This window comes from Pygoscelis adeliae, unplaced genomic scaffold, assembly GCF_000699105.1.
Source record: "Pygoscelis adeliae isolate BGI_AS28 unplaced genomic scaffold, ASM69910v1 Scaffold610, whole genome shotgun sequence".
In the NCBI taxonomy this organism is placed as follows: Eukaryota; Metazoa; Chordata; class Aves; order Sphenisciformes; family Spheniscidae; genus Pygoscelis; species Pygoscelis adeliae.
Genome location: NW_008824008.1, coordinates 535,898 through 555,561, shown reverse-complemented (window position 1 = coordinate 555,561; position 19,664 = coordinate 535,898). Strand labels below are relative to the sequence as shown.

Below are 19,664 nucleotides of genomic sequence, written 5' to 3'. Positions count from 1 at the left end.
TGCTCCTGGGAGGTCTTCTGAGGGTTGCCTGCTCCGTGCCGGGCATTGGAAGAGCTAGGTTTCTAAAGAGAAATTTCTTAAGGGCTAGAAAATCCAACCACGACTTCCTAGCACAACCGTTCTGAATGAGCATACTTGTATTGTCCACACTTTACAGAATTAGGACACACAACTGTAAAAGGGACTTAACTGAAACTTGGCGAACGCAAAAGCCAGATTTTCCCAGACACGAGCAGATTCTACTGAAGACTTATTCTTAAGGCTTACACCATTATTCAAAACTTACATTTGAACTTGGAGGTAAAGAGAGACTCTGGTTTTCTACAGTCAAAGTACAGCCATTCATGTACCATATGTTCCCCAAAAACGCATCCAAAGTAGTAATGCAACAACCTGAAGTACAATACATTTTAGACTATACCACAGTTTAAAAGTCTGAAGAACACTACTTTTTTTCTAAGGCATAGTTAAAAGGTAGGAATGAACCTATTTTAAGTGCCAACACTAGAGAAATACCAGCATGAGCTAAACTGCGTTGTATTTTTTGGGAATCTTTTCAGTGACTAGCATAAGAATTGGTACAAAACATGGGTCTTACTTCTATGCTATGTTCTGTCATTTTTACCTTTCAGGAAGTGGAAGATGAAGATATGGGGAGCGGGAAGCATTAGCATCCCAAATGGTAGCACTCCACATCAGCCCTGCCCAGCAAAGCACATAGTCAGGCCCTGGAAATTTACTCCCCATCTCTCTCTTTTGCATAGCCATCTTGACCAGAACGAGGACAGATCTCTCTCACTCAAGCACAAAGAGTAGACATGATACTGTCTACAGTCTACTTAAACTGGCACATTTTACATGTCATCTAGAGTTCTCATCCTGAAAAGACCCCAAAATAAAGATAAAACAGAAAGCCTCAATATATTGTCACAGCTACTAAATATAATAGTAATATAGTATAGAGAAAAAGCATGCAACACAGTTGCGCCCTTTTTGTGGCTGATAAAAACTGAAAAAATTTATTTATACTATCATGTTGTACTGTAGCTTCTTTTTTTTTTTTTTTTAATGGACCAGGATCTTGTAAGGTGCCATACAAAAAGAACAAAAAGATGCATTCACCGAAAATACATATCAGATCCAGGAATAAAATAGGAGGTGACCTGATTTTCTTACTAAAGAGAAAACACAGAAGATGGTCCTCCTCTCAGGTGTCTGTCAGATCGCTCCATATTCTTTTAATAGCCTGCATATTTAAATTCAGCAGATTATGTGAGATTTACTCAGTTATCATATTATGACAAATTGGAGGCTGTTCTCCAGAAGAACTGGATTAATCCTAGAAGTCTAGATAGTTCACTTACAGTGTGGATTCCAGAGCAGTACTCTAAACAACTAACTCAGGTAAACACCCACTCAGCTAATACACAATTAATCTGTGTTTAATTTTGCAGAGAAGGAAAACATAAGGTTTGGTTACATTATCTTTTGGTATGAGAAAGCGAAGCTCTCCTAACAAAAGGAGCTTCACCATTTTATAGCAATTCTGGATGTAATTTGTAATTCAACTCCTTTCTTTCACACCACAATATTGGATCTTGCAGGGTTCTTCTACCTGTGCATTAATTTAGTTATTATTCAAGAACTGAAGCCTCACTAAAAGATTTTTGGGGATACAACAGCACATGTTGGATTTATGTTTTACTACTTTATGTTATGTTTAATACTGGATTTATTTTTTTTTAGCGGGACTATATTTTAAATACAAAATCAACAAGATCAGGGGGACAGACAAGAAGAAATGACCATGATTAGGAAAGAGCCATCTCAGATAAGTAATATCAGATAAACAGAAATAGAATTAGAAGGACCTTTCTGGAAATCTTCAGTAGATCCGCAGGACACTTCTGAAAGACGCTGTTTAGAATCTTTACTTTTTTTTCCCTTATAATATTATTGTTATAATGAAGCATGAGTAGATCACAATCTCAAAAAATCATACATCTATTCATACCATAGATACTGACATTAAGTACGTCAACTTGAAAATGGTGCTCAGCATGAAGTCCATTACAGATGTGAATGCATTCTTATTCCTTTTCTGTGGGCATGCAAATCATCATGTATTTTACCTGTATTGTTGTATAGCTCCAGATTACGCCTTCTCAAATTTCCTTTCCTGCATTTGCAGTCCAAGTACGAGAAATGGCTAATCCTGTGTGTTGCGGCCTGTTTGTGAATAGCCAACTCAAGGGGCTGGAATATAAAACCTGCTTTTTTTTTTTTTTTCATCTTTTCCCCTTGTTACTTTGCAGGTGTCACAGGACCTGGAAGGAGCAGAAGCCAGTCTACCTGGCCAAAGAAGTTGACTCTGGCATATTCAAGATGAAAAGCTGCTGTTTACACAACTGATGTGTATATCCTGTTTCTTCCAGCCTGTGGTAACGGCCGAAAGTAATTGGATCTATACTGTTTCTCAAAACTACAACGTAGTTTCACATATTTTTATTCCTGCAGCCCTAACCAAGCCCTAATCTGTTTTATTTTCTTGGCAGCATCAGAAATGAATTCTTATTTATTGAAGAAGTCTATCCATAACATCCATTTGGAGTGGAAGCAGTGAAACAGCACAATACCATGATGAATCTTCCACTTTGAACAGGTCAGATTTCTCCTCCTGCCCTCTTTGGCACTAGCAATGACTTGCAGGTTCCCAAGTGCTCCTTCCTGCCTCCTTCGGGGGCTCAGTAACCAGTAAATACAGACTGCTGCTGCGCTTCCTGATCAGGACAGCCTGTGACCACTCAGCCCCATGCTGGGCGCAGCTTTGTGCACCGAGACAGCGCCGCTTTGATACAAGCGAGGCGAGGCATTTTAAGAACTCTTGCCAGCAACCGGAAAAAAAACAATTAAAATACGGAGAGGCCAATTCCTGCAGGGATCCACTCCGCGGGGGAAAAGAAAGGGAACAGCCTGCGCTTGCTCATGCAGCACCACACCACACACTCGGAAAACCACGAAGAGGCGGTGACTGAATGTAAGGGTGATTGTTTCCTGAAATACCAGGCTCAACAGCTCTCCTGCTTTTTGTCGTCCATCAGTTAAATGTGAATGCACAGGCATTTTGCATTCGGCTGCGGGGGCGGGGTGGGGGAGTCGTGCAAGGTGGGTTTTTTTTGTAGTCTCTTCCTGTCTAACCCAACACCTTTCTCTTACCTGAAGGTACCCAGGCAGAACTCCGAATGAAATATTTCCTTGTCCTTTTAAAAGCATCTGGGATTTCTCGCAAACAGTAGTTCCGGCATTCTTGAGAATGGAATGCGAAGGGATTAAATTCCTAACAACCATTTAAAAGAGAATTTTCTCCCAGGAGGAACATAAAAACCTAGGATTAATATGATTTTTCTGAGCTGAGAATGTCATGGCCAACCCCAAAAGAATATTCACATTCCAACAAAAAAGAATTGGGGGCCAATTTCGAATTGAAACGGTTCCCTACTCCCTTGTGCATTTCTCCTAGCCACAATTTCTGAAACCCTTGCTCTCAGCTTCGGAACTGAAAAATGGTGAAAGGCAGATTGTCATTACAACTGAACCCCCTGGGTTTTCTTTAGAAACATCCTCCTGCTTGGATGCTTCACATTTGTTTCCTGAATTTTTAATCTCTCAGGAAAATGCTAAATAGTAAAATTTTAGCCTTCTAAAGTTTCAGATGAATACACTAAATGCACCTCCATATGGTATTCAAATAGGAACTGCTGGCTACTCATCACCTCACAAAAAAGTCAAGCCGTATACTTACAAAAGATTTCGGAGCTGATATTCAGACATTAATTTTTGAAAATCTTGCCTGAGGAGTCCTTTGTTTTCTTTCTACTGCACCCTGTTTTCACTTTATTTTCTTAATTTTTTTAGCTTGTCTCTCAAATAGTTCTCACTGCTATATGGTCTGGAATTCTCTTCCAGCTACTACTGTCCATCACCACGTTTCTGCATACATGCACTGAAGAATGCCGCCCTCTTCTCCCACACATTCCTTATCACCCAAAGCCTCATAGTTGTACCAGCCTTTAAGGTAGAAGAGCTGATCTTTGTACAACTGATATTCTATGCAAATTGTTTGCAACTCAGAAGCGTACACATCTGTGTTTTGCATAAATCTTCCAAGTGTAGCCCCATGTAGAAGTAAGTGCCATCCCCATGTGCAATGAAGCAGGCATGCTCTTCTCCATTCAGATGTACAATAAGACTATGTAATTTATAATTTCTGATCAGGACTCCAATTAGTATTTCTTCACAAGCAAAACACCAATAATTATGATAGAATTCATGACTCTTCCACTATACTTTGTGTTCTTGAATTTTCCCCTATGCTGCAAATGACCTGCACATTAAGTGACATATTTAATCTATTTCTCTGGGAAAAACCCACCTGCATTTCCTTCATCAACTTTCATTTTACAGCATTTGTATTCAGACTTTTTAATCCTAAGCAGAAATCACCTCGGCAAGTTGTAGAGAATACCAGAATATCAGAGACCAAGATGAACAACCTTATTCTCCTTTTTTTTCCCCTAATGAAACTCCTTGTTTAAGAACAAACCAGAAATTGTGATTACCCATCCTTGATATTAACTCAACACTAACCACTGCTGATTTAAGCATGTAAGTCTGACTTGACACACTCATGAGCTACTAAAAGTTCAAATCCATACATGTCTATCTTTCATATACTGACTGGCAACTACAGCATCCATCTATCCTCAAGTGAGTCAAGAAACTCTAGCATAGCTGTTAAATCTTATAATTATGCCCAACTTTAATGTAACATAAGAACTCTTCTGCTGGCCACCACCTGTGCTCATGAAACCCTGCGCATCCTGAGTCTGCTGAAAACCACGCATAGGTGTCTTTCAAGGATGATTCGGGTGATTGAGGTGATATGGGACAATTTGGCCTTCAAATTGCCCTCAAACTGTTACACCAGTTTGTGCACTAAAACCTATTATGTTCATTCCAACTGGGCCAGTGGAAAAACCTAACTGCAAAAAGTTTGGTCAGAACACAGGTTGAAATTTGCAAAGCAAAATGAAGGAGCTAAGCTCCGGGATGCAGTTGTATTTTAATGAGATTTTAATGTCGTCTTGGCTCTGGGATTCATTGAGAAACCTTTCTTCATAGCAAGTGAGAATCTGTGTTGAAGGCTGCTGCATATCACATGACCAATTCAAAGAACAGAAAGAGACACAGCTACTTGAAACTTGCAACATATTTGAACTGTGCATACCGCTTGCTAAGCAGCCAAGCATATGTTCTTACAGATGTGTTGGTGGCGAGAAAGTAGGGGCAATGAATTTCTGCATATCAGCTGAGGACTTATTTCTGATGATGCAGGTATAACACAGAACCTGCAGACAAGAGCTGGGCGGCGGGGTGGGGTTTGGTTTTTCTGTTATTTTGTTTGTTTATAATTCTTAAAAGCTTCTTTATTCTGCATATGCCTGGTATTGCTCCTGCTCTTCCTGACTGTGTAAAACTTTACCAAGAATTTACAGCACGCTCTTAGTTCAACTAGGATGAAAAAAGGAGTACACAGCCTAAGTTCAAGTCACTGCCACCTTTTTCTTTTACCACAAAATTAAGGTAGTCTGGAGAACCAAGTTCTTAATGATCATGCAAAAACTCATGTCAAAAAGAACAACCCACGCTGTTTGATTATCAGAGACAAATACTTTGTATTTACAGGAGCTCCAGCATTACTTCTGAAGTGATCGTTACAGAATATATGCTGTATCTTCTCATCATAAGAGACCTGCTCCATGGAAACTACACAGAACATTGTTGTATTTTCTGACGATACTCAACTTACTTACATCTTTCATGGCACAGCTTGTCTAAAACATGTCTATATCACAAAGGAGGAAAGATGTCCATGAACTGAGGGAAGAGCTTGAACTTGGAGTATAAAAGATAGCACCCTGGAAAGGTCTCTATTTAAGAGACATTATCAGAGCCATCAGTGATGGAAACCCCAAGAGCCAAGGGAAATAGAAAACTAGCACTAAGCTAGGCTGCACTGAGAAAGTTACAGGCTCCTTGCATGCTAAACAATCAATTCCTAAAATGCCCAATTGTTTTATCTTGCACTGAGCTCCCCAGATACTAAATTGAACGTACAACCTGTCAACTCTTCACATTTCATTCAGATCCACAAAAAACACTGTCCAGCTTAAAATCAAAGAGATTTGGGCAATCGTGTATCTTAGCTTATTATTTGATGATTCCTGAGATTTTAGGATCCGTGCTTTGAAGACCTTCATGACAAAACTGAGTGCAGAAACTTGTTTCGAGAAAAAAAACTTAAGCTAATAAATTAACACATTGCTACTACTGTAGTATTTCTTAGTATCCCATCATAAGAGATGGTGAAAAAGAAGCTGAAACATTTCACTTACATATGAAAATAAAAAACAATTGAGACATACCAATAATTGAAACAAGGAACTTATCACTGGCCCTATTATGTAATAATACAGCAAACCAGATTCCAGTGATCATAAAGATATTAAGAGGAAACTCCTATGTACTTTAAAACTCTTAACAATATTAGGTGAAATAATATGTTGGCTGGTTTTCCACAGATGTTTAGACAGATAAATCCATCTAGATGGCTGGATGTTACAACACGAGTGGCTACCATTAGAATTTAACTCCTAAGCATTTTCAAAAGGTCTTCCATAAAACTTGAAAAATACCCTCTGTTCTGTTAAAACCAGAGCAGGTAGCAGACCCAGTTCATTATTTTTACTTCCACTACATTCTTGCATTACCTCTAAGGCCTTGATGACAGGTAATAGACTGTGTTGAGGAAGATACACAAATTACAATTTCAATTCTTTTACCCAGGACTGTCCTGTAATATCCTCTGTTACTGTTTGGCTCAATGCTGCTCTGTCTTCTGAAAGGAGACAGAAATGGCCAGAAGATACGCTTATATCACCTGTGTGTTTTAAATGACTAATAGCACCACCACTGAGAAACCTCAGCTTTGAAATACAGAGTTATCAAACTCACTGTTGTTTTACTAACAAACCATATCAGGTGCACTATTTAATTTCTCTCTTCGCAAAGAACTAACACATTTTCCTAAAGAGGGGAATTAAGTAACTGCAAACAAGTCAATAATGAAGATACTGCTTTTTAAATACTTCAGTACAAATACAATTTTCTGCTGCTAGTATCCAAGCTGATCTTTTGCATTAATAGTCTTGAACAGCAGTTTTCTGCACTAAGGGTGTATTGGTTTTTGAGCATATTACCTTTTCAACATAAAGGCTGCAGCCTAATTTAAATGCTAAATGGCAAAAGACTGCTAACACAAGTACATTCCCTGGTGGGCATTGTGCTTTATCACAGTTTCCCCACTTGCAGACTGCCTAGAAGACAGCAGGGCTTTTTCAATAGAAAGAGTTGGTTTCATGAAACTCTGAACCAGCTGCTGTTGGATACCTGAAATCAGGCTCAGGAAATGTATTCATCATGTGTAACACAATGAATGCTCTGTACAGGTAGCTTTCTTCTGTGCTGCAGGGCTACAACTGCAGCACATCTGTCTATAAGAGTAAGTTTAGTCTCTTGCACAATAAAAGCAGAAAATCAGTGCCATATTTAAGCATTTTGTGTATTGCACAGCTACCAAGTCTTTCTCCTAACATAATAATTACTGGTTAAATACCTGAGCAAAAAACTGTGATGCTTGCTCATCAGCAGTTATAACCGTGTTAGAAAGATGTCATTAATGAGGAAGAGAGAGATGTGAATTCATATCATCCCTTGTACAATGTAAGAGCTCTGATTTTTTCAGAGCACATAATCTTTTCAGGCACGTCTCATTCTTACTCTCTCCTACTTTTGCTGTCCCTCCTTTATTCCTAGTTTGAACTTCCGCTACGCTTCAAAGAGATTTCACAGTTATCCACCTCATCCTCAGACACAGATCTCAAGTGGTACCTATTTTGTAGAGTCTGTTCCTCCCACCCTTCCCTGTCACTAAGATGCTGGTGCCAGCACAGTTAACTTTTGTATCTTGCCCTTCCCCAGTGCCATTCCCACTTGAAAAAAATCTCATCTCTCTTGTTGCTCAAGGTACACCACCCAGAACATTTTGTTTACAGGTTGCATTAAAAGACCATCAAGCTGTGTGGACCCCATCTCAACTCCACACTTCACCAGCCCCTGAGTGGCAGCACACATCGCTGGCTTCCCAGATAACAGATCTTATTCTGTTGATAGTTTTCAGCTTTCCAGAATTTTTCAATGTTGTCAGCATTGTGATATAAAATGCGGTCTGAACTGTCATGTTTGCTGTTCTATTGTTGTGACTTCCAGCTGCTTTCAGAGTTGCTGGTAACATTTTCTGCATCCATTAATGATTCCACTTTCTAATTTATGTTGAAGTTCTGTGAAACCACACAACAGCAAAAAAATATTTTTCTACATTTTTTTTCCAGCCATACTAATTGAGATGAAATCACATTCTTTTGACTGTATAGTGAAGACCGGTGATGAACTCAAGCAGATGGATCAGGGGAAAAAAAAGGTCAGATTTACAGTATGCAAATTACACCTTTATAGATAAGAAATTGCTTCAGTGCAGTTGACTGCAAATATCCTGAACGCACACTCTGGCACTAACATGAAACTTAGCAAACATTCTGACAAAGCATGTATTATAATTTTACCTGGTCTTGACAAACTATTACACTTAGTGCAGGGAAGCAGAGAAATAATTTGGTGGATCCACAAGACACACTCAGTATCACTTCTCAAGAAGGCTTCTCCCTCCTTGTCTCTTGCAATGGAATCTCACACGGGCTTTTTTGGTAGGAAGATGTGGAAAATATCAATAAACAAAAAACCAGAGATTGGCCATAAGAAATCAACTCTTCTATGTCCTTCATTACTACTAGGGTTTGAGACATATATAATATTGATCCAGTTTGAGAAAAAAACATTGCAGGCCACACTCATCTATGTACATGTACAGTGCCATCACAATGCCCTATTTTCAAAACTTCAACCATAAAGAGCTTTCCTCTGAAATTATGAGTTAGAGAAAGTAAAAATAAAGCAGAGAGTCTTGCCTAATGCTATAAGCTATTAAAAACATACTGTGGCTTTTTTAGTTAAAAGTTTTACACAGAAGATATAAAATTTTTTTTTTTTTTTTTTTTTTTTTTTTGGACAAAAGAAGTAGACTAAGTCCATCTTTGTGAGTTTTCTTCCCCTGTTCTTCTGACATTGGTCAATAGTTTCCTGGGGACACAGACAAGAGAGATTTGCTTTCTGAACTATAACTTGGATTCTTACAGAACTCACTTGTGACCTCCCACAAGAAACAATACAGAGAGAAGAACACGGGTTTTTCAATGACCTGTGAAGCTCAAATGTTTTACTGCTTTATTTTCTACTCCCTTCACAGCAGGCTATGTGGTTTCTACATCTGAATTGCAATAACTAAGAGAAGAGTGGATTGCTGCAGCCAGGTCTCAGCTCCGTGGCACAGCGTTTTACCCAGCCGCTGACTACACAGAGTTGTATTTGATGCTATGCCTATAGGGTAGGTGATTTTATGGAGGAATGCAAAAGACCTCCAGGCAAACAGATGTTAATCAATCAGATGTCAAATGTCCTCAGCACTGAGGAGTTCCACTGAGAAGACCTATTCTCTTTAATAGGAAGGCTTCACTATGCAATTGAAACCTTTTTCAAATACTGTTATGTGTATTCGTTAGAAATGGGGGAGGGCAGAACTACAGAAATGGCTCCACATTTAACTGCTTCATCTGCCCACTGGTTGCCATCTGATTGTTGGAATATTGCTGCAGTGTCTACAATTTCTCAAATTTAACGTTCTAACCCCTTGAAATTACTATTTTACTTGCTCCCTTCCAATAACAGTTAAAATCTGTGGAAAAATATGGCTTGTCATATGACTTGCCAAGAGGGAATCAATATATTTATGTAGTTGGGAAGGAGTGTGAGGGTCACATAACGTCAAACAGTAGTAGTGGTGCAAGACTTAGTAGATGACTTCACTGTTACCTGTTGTAACTAATTTATTCTAAGAGAAAAGCATAAATACAAATTATTATAGCAAACTTATTTTCTCTGTCCTACGTGACACACTTTAAAGATAAATTACTGTGCTCCTGTCATTTGACAATAAGAACCTTCTTTGAAGTGTCTCAAGTTGGACATCCAAAATGACCATCATGTTACTTGAAATTAGGCTGATCTCCAAGTTTATTTTAGCGAAAGTCTCTGCAAACATATATCTATCTCTACTTCTAAGGAGAGAGGAGAAAAAGCCCCATGCATTTGCTGGTCTAGACACAGTCAACAATGTAGAAAGATGCTTTAGAAGAAGTTGACTGCAAGGACTCTGTTTTGGCAAAAAGCAAGATCCTGGAGCTGTTGCTGCTGGAGAAATGGCTGCCCTGTGCTACCAAATGCTTTCTTTGCTTTTCAGCCTCACATCATGAATCGCACTGAAGTGCAAAGACTCAACTTGAAATGGATTGTTTTGAAAGGTCAGTTCCACAGCACATATTTGTATGGCATTTGACCTAGCAGGAAATTAAAACTTCTGATGATTTTAAGTAAGGAAGGACCAATACCTGAATGGAAGTCTTCAAGCGTAAATGCACCCAGGGACTGGGAGGACTTACCTATAGACATTGGCATGTGAACTTTAGGCTGCAAAGCCAGCATGCCAAGATGCCAGACCTAGGTTGTCCTCGGCGTCTAACAAGAACAACATTCAAAGCACGTGTTCACTTCAGCTGTCAGCATCTACTCATTAAGCTCTCTGTTCCTCATGAATATGGAATATCCTGAGCCTGCAGCAGGTACAAATTGAGATGCTCTTTTATACGTCTAAACATGCTCTTGTGTGCACAACACAAGGGGGGGAATTCACTCAGTACAAAACCAAAGTTGAACAGCTAAATTCTTGTGATATTTCTTTAGAAAGAGGCCAGCCTTTGATCAGGAGGTAACATTCCGGTATTCCAGGACAGTGAATTGTGGCTAAGCCATAACTTGAGCCAGTCTTTGAAATTCTGTCTCATACAGTGGCCTATGGCCATTGCTACATACAGACAAGCAGACAATGCTATTGTTTATTAATTCTCAGGTAACAAAACTGATCTGCCGAACACAGAAAATGTTGTATTTCTTTTAATTTTACAGACGATTATTTTGTAAACGGACAAAAAAGATACTGTTTCCAACAGCTTCCAGGAAAAGCAGTTTCCCTTCTCCAGCAGGAACTGACCATACTCTCCCAACTTCTGGACATGGTGCTTTCCAGTCTGCACTGAATTACACCTTGTTTCTCCAGAGAGCAACCAGTTATTTCAGCTCATATCTGACTTCAAATTTGATCACAGATAAAAATAATAGCTCTCTGTGGCATAGATAACAAAACCAAAAGGATGCAAATATCCTGAGCAAGCATGTATTATGCATATACATCATTTCATTGTAACATCACTCGTTTAATAATGCAAAGTCATGTTTTAGCAATCTAGAAAATAAATCAAGAACAAGTTATTCAATAAAACATGTGGGCTAATTGACATATGCAGAAGACAATTACCTAATACAGAATTAAGTCTCAGCATAAGACGATCTTGCTTATCTAAAGTAGCAGGAGATTTTAGTCATCAGTTCAGGACATTTGTTACACAGCTCATCTGTAATCAACCATCTCCAGGAACATTGTGCCTCTTAGCACCATTTTGGGATATCAGTTCAATATTAACTCAGACAGAAGCGTGCCACTTAGTGAATTATCAGCTCAACTCTCCAATCCTTTAAATGTCTCTGAAATTTCTAATTCAAGTGCAGCTTTCCTCAAGAAAGAGCCACCAAACACCAGTTACCTGCAGAGCACAAACAGTGCCTAGTGTTCTGTAAATCTCCACACCTTGCAATAGAGCAGATCAAGATAAAAATGAGCAGAAACCTCATTTCAGCTTTGTTTTGTTATATATATGCCACAGACAGACACATGTTGATAATATGGTCCACATTTCCCCTTCTCATTCAAGAGCACAGAATGATCCCAGAGTGCATTTACTTCTAATTTGGGTAGGTCTATACTTTCGCCTTGACAGCTGGAGCCTATATACCACAGGATGTCTTTTTCAGACAAAGATCACTTGGGTCTCATTTCTGGCAGTGCACACTAACAGAAAGTACTTGTAAGGAGAAACCCAATATATTTTGAAGTATTGCTTTTTAAAGGCTATTATATGGGATGAAATGCTAATTTGGTTCACGGTACAGAAAAAATGTAGAATGGATAATATATATACATTTTCACAAAATAGATCTTGTACAAAGAAAAGATTGTCTTGTGTCTACTTGCCATTTTATTGAAACACTGGAAGAGGACCACTGACGAGGGGAGACTCCTGCCAGCCACAAACCTGTCTCTGACAGGTGAAGATGGCCCCTCCTTCCCCCTACGCTTACACTCGGTCAACTTCCCACACAGAAGAAATCCACAGAAACCCTGACACGCATAACAAACTCAAAAACTGTTTGGCAGCAGCATGTACAACATGGGAAACGCTCATTGTGGGTTCTCCTCCCACACTTCTCCTCCTTCTTAGGAGAAGTACCAGGAATCCTTTAGTCCCAAGAAATTAAACAACACTTGAGGACTGATGCCATCTGTATGAACGAGGAAACAGCAGACATCAATGCCCTCCATCAGGCAAGACATGGCGGGGCAGATAATATTATGCATAACTCCAACAGTAGCTGTTTAGCTTCAAGGAAAATTGTTTATTGTTTCTTTTATCTTCTCACTCACAAGTACATCACTGGGCTAGTCAGAGAGAGCCTATCAAAGATTTTAGGCTCAGCTAGTCATAGGCTTAAGTGGTTTCAGGGCCATTGTGAACCAATGGAGCTTCACCTCCTCATACCAGTGGTTTTGCCCCCAGATCCTCATTCCATCTGAGAACAACTCACAGATGTGCTCCTATGATCCTTTAAGAAAGCAGTTGGTTCGTTAAATCTGAACTACTCACAGTACACTCTTTTTATAGCAAGGAAGAACTGCCAGAGGGTGATTCATCTGAGCTATCTTTGGAGCTTCTTCTAGGATGAGATGAATCACGCTGTGGAGGTATCACTTCTCTTCTGAGCCGTTCGTGCAGGCACACTCGCCTTGGCTTTCTTTACAAGTTCATGGATGTGCATGTGTGTCTGTGTGTGCACACGCATGCTTTAAGGGTCCATTTCTACATGCGACTGTTAGCACCTTGTTCCCTGGGCTGTTCTGGACTGCATACCAACTTTTAGACATGCACAGGTATATGATCGTGAGGACTCAAAGAAATATTAGCATTTCCTAAATGGCTGGTGGTTGAAAACATATCCCTGAAGTATCTACAAACCATTTACTTGTTATGAAATATCAGTAAATGTACAAAGTAAATAATCTGTAATTAAGCTGAAATTTTGCTTAATTTTGCTTTTCCTACTAGGAAAGAAAGAAAAACTTCATATGATAAAGTCATGACAGTGCATGACAAACATGAGAGGTAACTAGTAGGCATTTCTGATTTTGGCACATGATTTTTGGCAGATTTCTGTACATTGGTGGAAGGATTCAAACTCTGACAATGGGAAAGGTGACAAAAATCCATCAGTGACAACCTGGACACCAGCAATGTATTAACCAACAAAGCCACGCACCCAGCAGACACTGGCTAATATTGAAGAGACAGCATCTATCCTTCAAGTAATCACTGACCCTCTCAAGAAGCACAGAGCCTGAACCAGGAAAAAGTTATAAGCTTGGGATAAGGACCTAACGATGACATGCAAATATCTGCTGCTGACAAAAGAGGATACAGGCATTTAACTGCCATCGGTTCCTTTGAAAAATTTACTGTTCATAACCACCACATGCACTGTAAACTGAGGCCTCTGTATAGAAGTTGGTGCAACTTTCTGATGTCCTCACAGAATAATAGGAGAGTGTGCTAATGTTAGTTGGAAGTTAGCCAAAAAGATTTCACTGAAGATTAACAAGATTCTCTAGCTATGTTGAAAGCTACAAAATTATTGAATAGTGAGTTATGTTCTTCTGATGGATTCTTTAAAATTCTGTCTTATGCTTAGACTAAGTGTATAAATTCAATAAAAGCATTACTCATTCACTGACAGGTTACTATTCACTAAGGAAGTTATTTCCATATGGAGGGTATGGAATATTTTTTTGCTATGTGTGCTGAAGACAGACAGAGCAAGCAACTGTCCCTAAACAATGCAGCATATATTGCAGAAGATATAAGAACAGGAATAAAAATTATATGATAAGATAGTGTGGTGCTTAGTTGCCAACTGGGGTTAAACCACGACAGGTAGAACTCGGTAAGAGATAAGTATTTGCCACTAAGATGACTAAATTCATCACCAAGACCTCCTACTCCAAATATAGTGGGAACTGCCGGATCCCATATCATGCTGTGCATGGAAGTTGCCAAAACCTGAGCGATTTTTTGGAAGGGTGACTCTCGTATCTTAGAAAGACACTCAGTATCAGTGGCACAGCTTGAACTGGCAAGTATCAGAAAGCTTGTGAGAGAGCCGGCTCTTGTAAGATTTCCCACGTAATTTCTAGAAATTAAGTTTTCTGATAGGGACACAAACTCTCTGATGCTTATCCAAGCTGAACTGCTGAGCGCTTCTGAAGTGTGCCGAGGCACTCACCATGGGGAGAGAGGGAGGGTGCCCTCAAGAGCAGGGTGTTTTTAAGTGACACACCCAATGTAGGGGCACAGCTGTGCTCCCAAGAGCTCAGTAGAAATCCCAGGTAAGCCTGACACAGTACTTAAAAATTATTTCTCCAAGTATTTTATGGTATAGCCAGCAGCTGCCAGACAAAGAGAAGTTCCCTATCATAACAAAAGCCAAGTAGCTTCTCCCATGTGCCACAGAACAGCCTCAGACTTTACTGGATGCTGTGGTCAATCTATCAGACACAACACGATTAGCCCCCAGTTTGAAATAGTTTCCTCCCTTGCAGTTTTCCCTCCAAAATGAAACATTCAGTTTAGCATTGTTTTACACACTCACACAGAGCTAAATTGTAAGTTTGCTAGCTATCCCAAAGCCAACAAAGGCAGGCGGTACAGCGGCCTTAGAGCAGTCTGTGGGAATGACTGCAGTTTGGGGGTCCCCCTGCTCCTACATGCAGATCAAGTGCAACCAGTCTCATCGAACCCTTCTCTGAAGGGCTCCTCGGCCAGTGCCAAGAGATGCAGAAGTGCTTTCCTACATACCAGTGTCTGCTTAGGTTTTCAAAATGAAAAATGAAAGAGAGCAAATTAAAATACTTGAAAGATGATGTTTAGATGAGACCCAACCATGTGTTGCACTTGCAGCGCAATTTTCACTTCCTTTCAAAGAATTCATCTTCAAAACATCTCTATGCTTAGAGATACAGCATCTTTAAATTATGAATAAAATAATAAAAGTACCTAAAAGGTAAATAATTTGTTCAAAGCTTTACAGAAAAAATATCTGTTGTACAGCTCTGGAAAAAGCAGCATGATCTAATCTCTAGGGCTATGCTTCCTTTGCAAGCACTCTTTCTTTTTTTTTCTGAACTATCAGGAAAATAAATTGGATACAAAGTCACTTTGAATGTTCAGGTTTTTAAGCAAATTCCCTGGAACTGTTCTCTCTGTGCTTCTTTCTGTGACTATTCTACTGTAAAAACATTTATTGATAACAAGGTGAACAGGAATACAGTTTTCATCACACGCTACATTTTGAAGTTGTAAGCACAAATATTCCCAGAAGAACTACACAGTAACTCTATTCTGTAATAAAGTCTCACAAAGAAAAGAAAAACCCAAGTTGATTATGGCTAATTAAACAGGGAAAGATACTAAAACTGACTACAACTTAATTTTTGCAGATCCAACTTAATTTTTGCAGATCTGTATAAGAGATCTTCTTGCTATGGACAGATGGTCAATATTCAGTTAATCTCACCATGTTCCTTACATATTAAATACAATGTCAGCTGATGCCCAGCATTACAAATTACTCTGTGACTACACAGCACTGAAGAGGAGAGAATACTACTTGACTGCCCAGTAGCTGGGGGTTTTTTGAGCAGAAAAGAGTTGTTCAAAATGAATGGCATGAGAATTGAGCTGAATGACCAAAGGACACCCTGCTAAAAAGACAAGAAGCCGCATTACTCCACAGCTTATCCATCCGGAGCTGCTACAGTACCCACAGGTGGAGAAAGAAGTGACCTGGCAATGGGAGGAAGCAACTCAAACCAGGCTAAAAATCCCCTCCTGGGAAGCAGGGTACATAATACAAGAACCAGGCTGCACTGAGATCTGTGCTGGCTGTGGCCAGGATGCTAGCCACACCTAAGTGAACCAAGTCAAATCTCACCTGGGTAAACCTACGTGACACTTCAGGGACAACACTTAAGAAAAAGTCCTTCATGTATACGTGCTAGTCAGCCTGTGAGAAATGCTGCACTGCCCTGTTGTAGGATGGAGTTTCTGCCCGAGTCAGCTGTGGCAGGGGAGTTTTTTTTCTGCCACAATTTCTCTCTCTCTACAGTCTCTGACTAGACTCACTTTTCATGCAGAATCACTCCCAGAGAATTAGGTTTTAGCCCTTGAATAGAGACTTCTGAGAGGGGAAATGGCCTGTTTGATATTCAGGTTCATCTGTTCTATAACTGGTATACACAGAGTAAATAAACTTAATTTACACAAAAGAACTTGATGATTTCTCCTCTAATGAAGGATTAGCTATCAATGCCTTCAAAGGCATCTGGCAGCAGTAATCTGCAAGCCTTCCTTCTTAGGGGGATGGACTACTACAGAAATAACTTCTGTTCCAGCCGACAGTATGCTGACAGATCAACAAATGGATTAACACAGTCCCAAAGGCCCACAGATCCAGCCCTGTACGCCAGTGACCGGGTTGGTCCTTTTCTCCACTAGCCAGTTATTGTAGTAGTAATGCTTTGTATGCCTGAATCGCCACATAAATTTTCCAATAGTCGGGCACAGGAGGAGAGAGAACAACCTCTCATTTTCCACAGTCACATAGCTCTTTGCTACTGACTTACCCAGGAATCTCAGAGAAGTCGTGCCATTTTCCTGAGCTTCAGATACTCTGGTAGCAAAATGGGGACAAATGCCTTGTGCCTTACTCTGCTCATTATTTTGAGATGAAACACTCTGTTTAAATGCTGATAATATAAATGAGACAACATCCCATGGAAGAGAAAGTGAAAAAGGCAGCAGGATCTGAGGGGAGAATATAGGTTAATTCAAAACGATGGTGGAAATATAATGATACAATTAGAGTGGTAAACAAATCTAGAGGTAATGAATCACTATAATTAAACTAAATGTCACTATGCATTCTTACCATGTAGGCATAATTCTCACAAGAAAGCCTTAAATATACTCTGATAAACTCAAACGCACCAAGATTGCAATTTAAAAAACTAATAGCAAAGTCTACCATTCAGGACTGCTAATAAGATTTCTGCAGTTTAATAGCTTTTCTCCCTAATATAGATTTTGCTTAGCCATGTAACTAAGCTCACAGATCTCTGCTCTCAACCTTCTAGGGCAACTTCCATGACTGTATTAAAATATACACCATGCTCCTAGGTCTGGGAGAGAGATTTGTCGCCACAGAGGCTGGGCTACTGAAAGGTTAGTTCTGTCAGTAACTGCTTCTCAGCAAGACTCAGGTATGATGTCCAACAGCTCTGCTCCAGTGTGCAGTGATAAAAAGAAAGTCTTTATTTACACATGAATGGGTGGATAGGAATGGAACCCTGTTTGTGGGGTGACCCATTTAGGCATCAAAACTTGAGGCTTCCAAAGCAAAGATTTCCAGAAATAAGGAGAAGTCTCCTACCGCATGGTGCTCTTGAAGCCTAAGTCCTCACAAAAGAAATCAAACTCTTAGCTAAAATGGGAGACAATATCGCCATGTTTAGAAGAGATTTTTAGCTACAACACAAAATAATTAGTTCTTTGAATCCAAACAACTTGTTGGAGAAGATGCATTCTCAAGGGCACTTTTTTTTTTCCCATTTATTTTCCATAGACATCAAGTGACCAGGCATGAGAAGGTTCCTTTGGTGATATGGCTACAAGGCATCCTGACACACAGCTTGGAAGAACGGTAAGCTTGGGGCTCTCCCCTGGAACTATCAAGTCTCTACTCCGGCACAGTTCCGTGGTCTCAGCTTTCATGTTAGCTAGCACATGGCTCTGTCCTTGTTTGCAGTCCTTTGCTGCAAGCAAAGGGCTGACTCGGTTTACAGCACAGAGAGTCCTAAGCCTCTGCCAAGGAATGCTAGATGATGAGAAAATAAAGCACAGATACTCAAACTTGTTTTAACTCAGCATTTACATACACAGTGATAGAGTAGAAGACAAAATATTCATGAAATACCAACTAACTTGCTACAGTTCAGTTTGCAGATAGTTAAAAAAAAGACTGACCAATTAACACTTCAATAAGAAGCTAAGAAAACAGCTAGGGCTTATCAACAATGTTAATCTAGTAGCAGATAAACATAATCAGACTCTCATTTCACCTCCTATTTAACTCTTTATTTTCTCCCTACTTTTTTTTTTCCCCCTCATCAAATGCTTCCCTATGTGGATCCACCTGAGATTGCCAGGACTGGGACCCATCCATGCCGGACCAGAAATGATCATGAGCCATTACATTCATTGTAATGTTGTAACTCATTTCACCTCCTATTTAACTCTTTATTTTCTCCCTACTTTTTTTTTTCCCCCTCATCAAATGCTTCCCTATGTGGATCCACCTGAGATTGCCAGGACTGGGACCCATCCATGCCGGACCAGAAATGATCATGAGCCATTACATTCATTGTAATGTTGTAATTTATTGGATGCAGGGGGGGAACATTGTCACTGAGGATGAGGAAAAGGCTGAGGTACTTAATGCCTTCTTTGCCTCAGTCTTTAACAGGCAGACCAGTTATCCTCAGGGTACTCGGCCCCCTGAGCTGGAAGACAGGGATGGCGAGCAGGATGAACCCCCCATAATCCAAGAGGAAGCGGTCAATGACCTACTACGCCACCTGGATGCTCACAAGTCTATGGGGCCGGATGGGATCCACCCGAGAGTGCTGAGGGAGCTGAGGAGGTTTTAGAAACTTTGGTAATCGAGGACTTAATGCACCTCTAGGCGTAAATCAATGTGTATATTGCAGGGAAGATGGACATTGGAAAAGAGACTGTCCTCAACTGAGAACAGGTCGACGAGAAGCGGCAAGGATGATGACCTTAGACGACTGAAGAAGACTGGAGGGGAACCCAGCTGAGCATCTGGTTATAATTAAGCTGGGAGATGATAAAGTTGAATTTTTAGTGGATACGGGTGCAACATATTCTGCGGAACAAACAGGGGATCAGACCCAGCCAGCACGGGTTCATGAAAGGCAGGTCCTGCCTGACCAACCTGATCTCCTTTTGTGACCAGGTGACCCACCTAGTGGAGGAGGGAAAGGCTGTGGATGTGGTCTACCTGGACTTCAGTAA

General features: G+C 40.0%; 1 protein-coding gene across 1 annotated transcript in view; it reads right to left on the bottom strand.

The window, feature by feature from the left end:
- The window catches only part of ARHGAP24 (Rho GTPase activating protein 24), a 93,138-nt gene that overhangs the window by 41,002 nt on the left and 32,472 nt on the right, over positions 1-19,664 (bottom strand). The gene's annotated exons all lie outside the window — the stretch shown is intronic.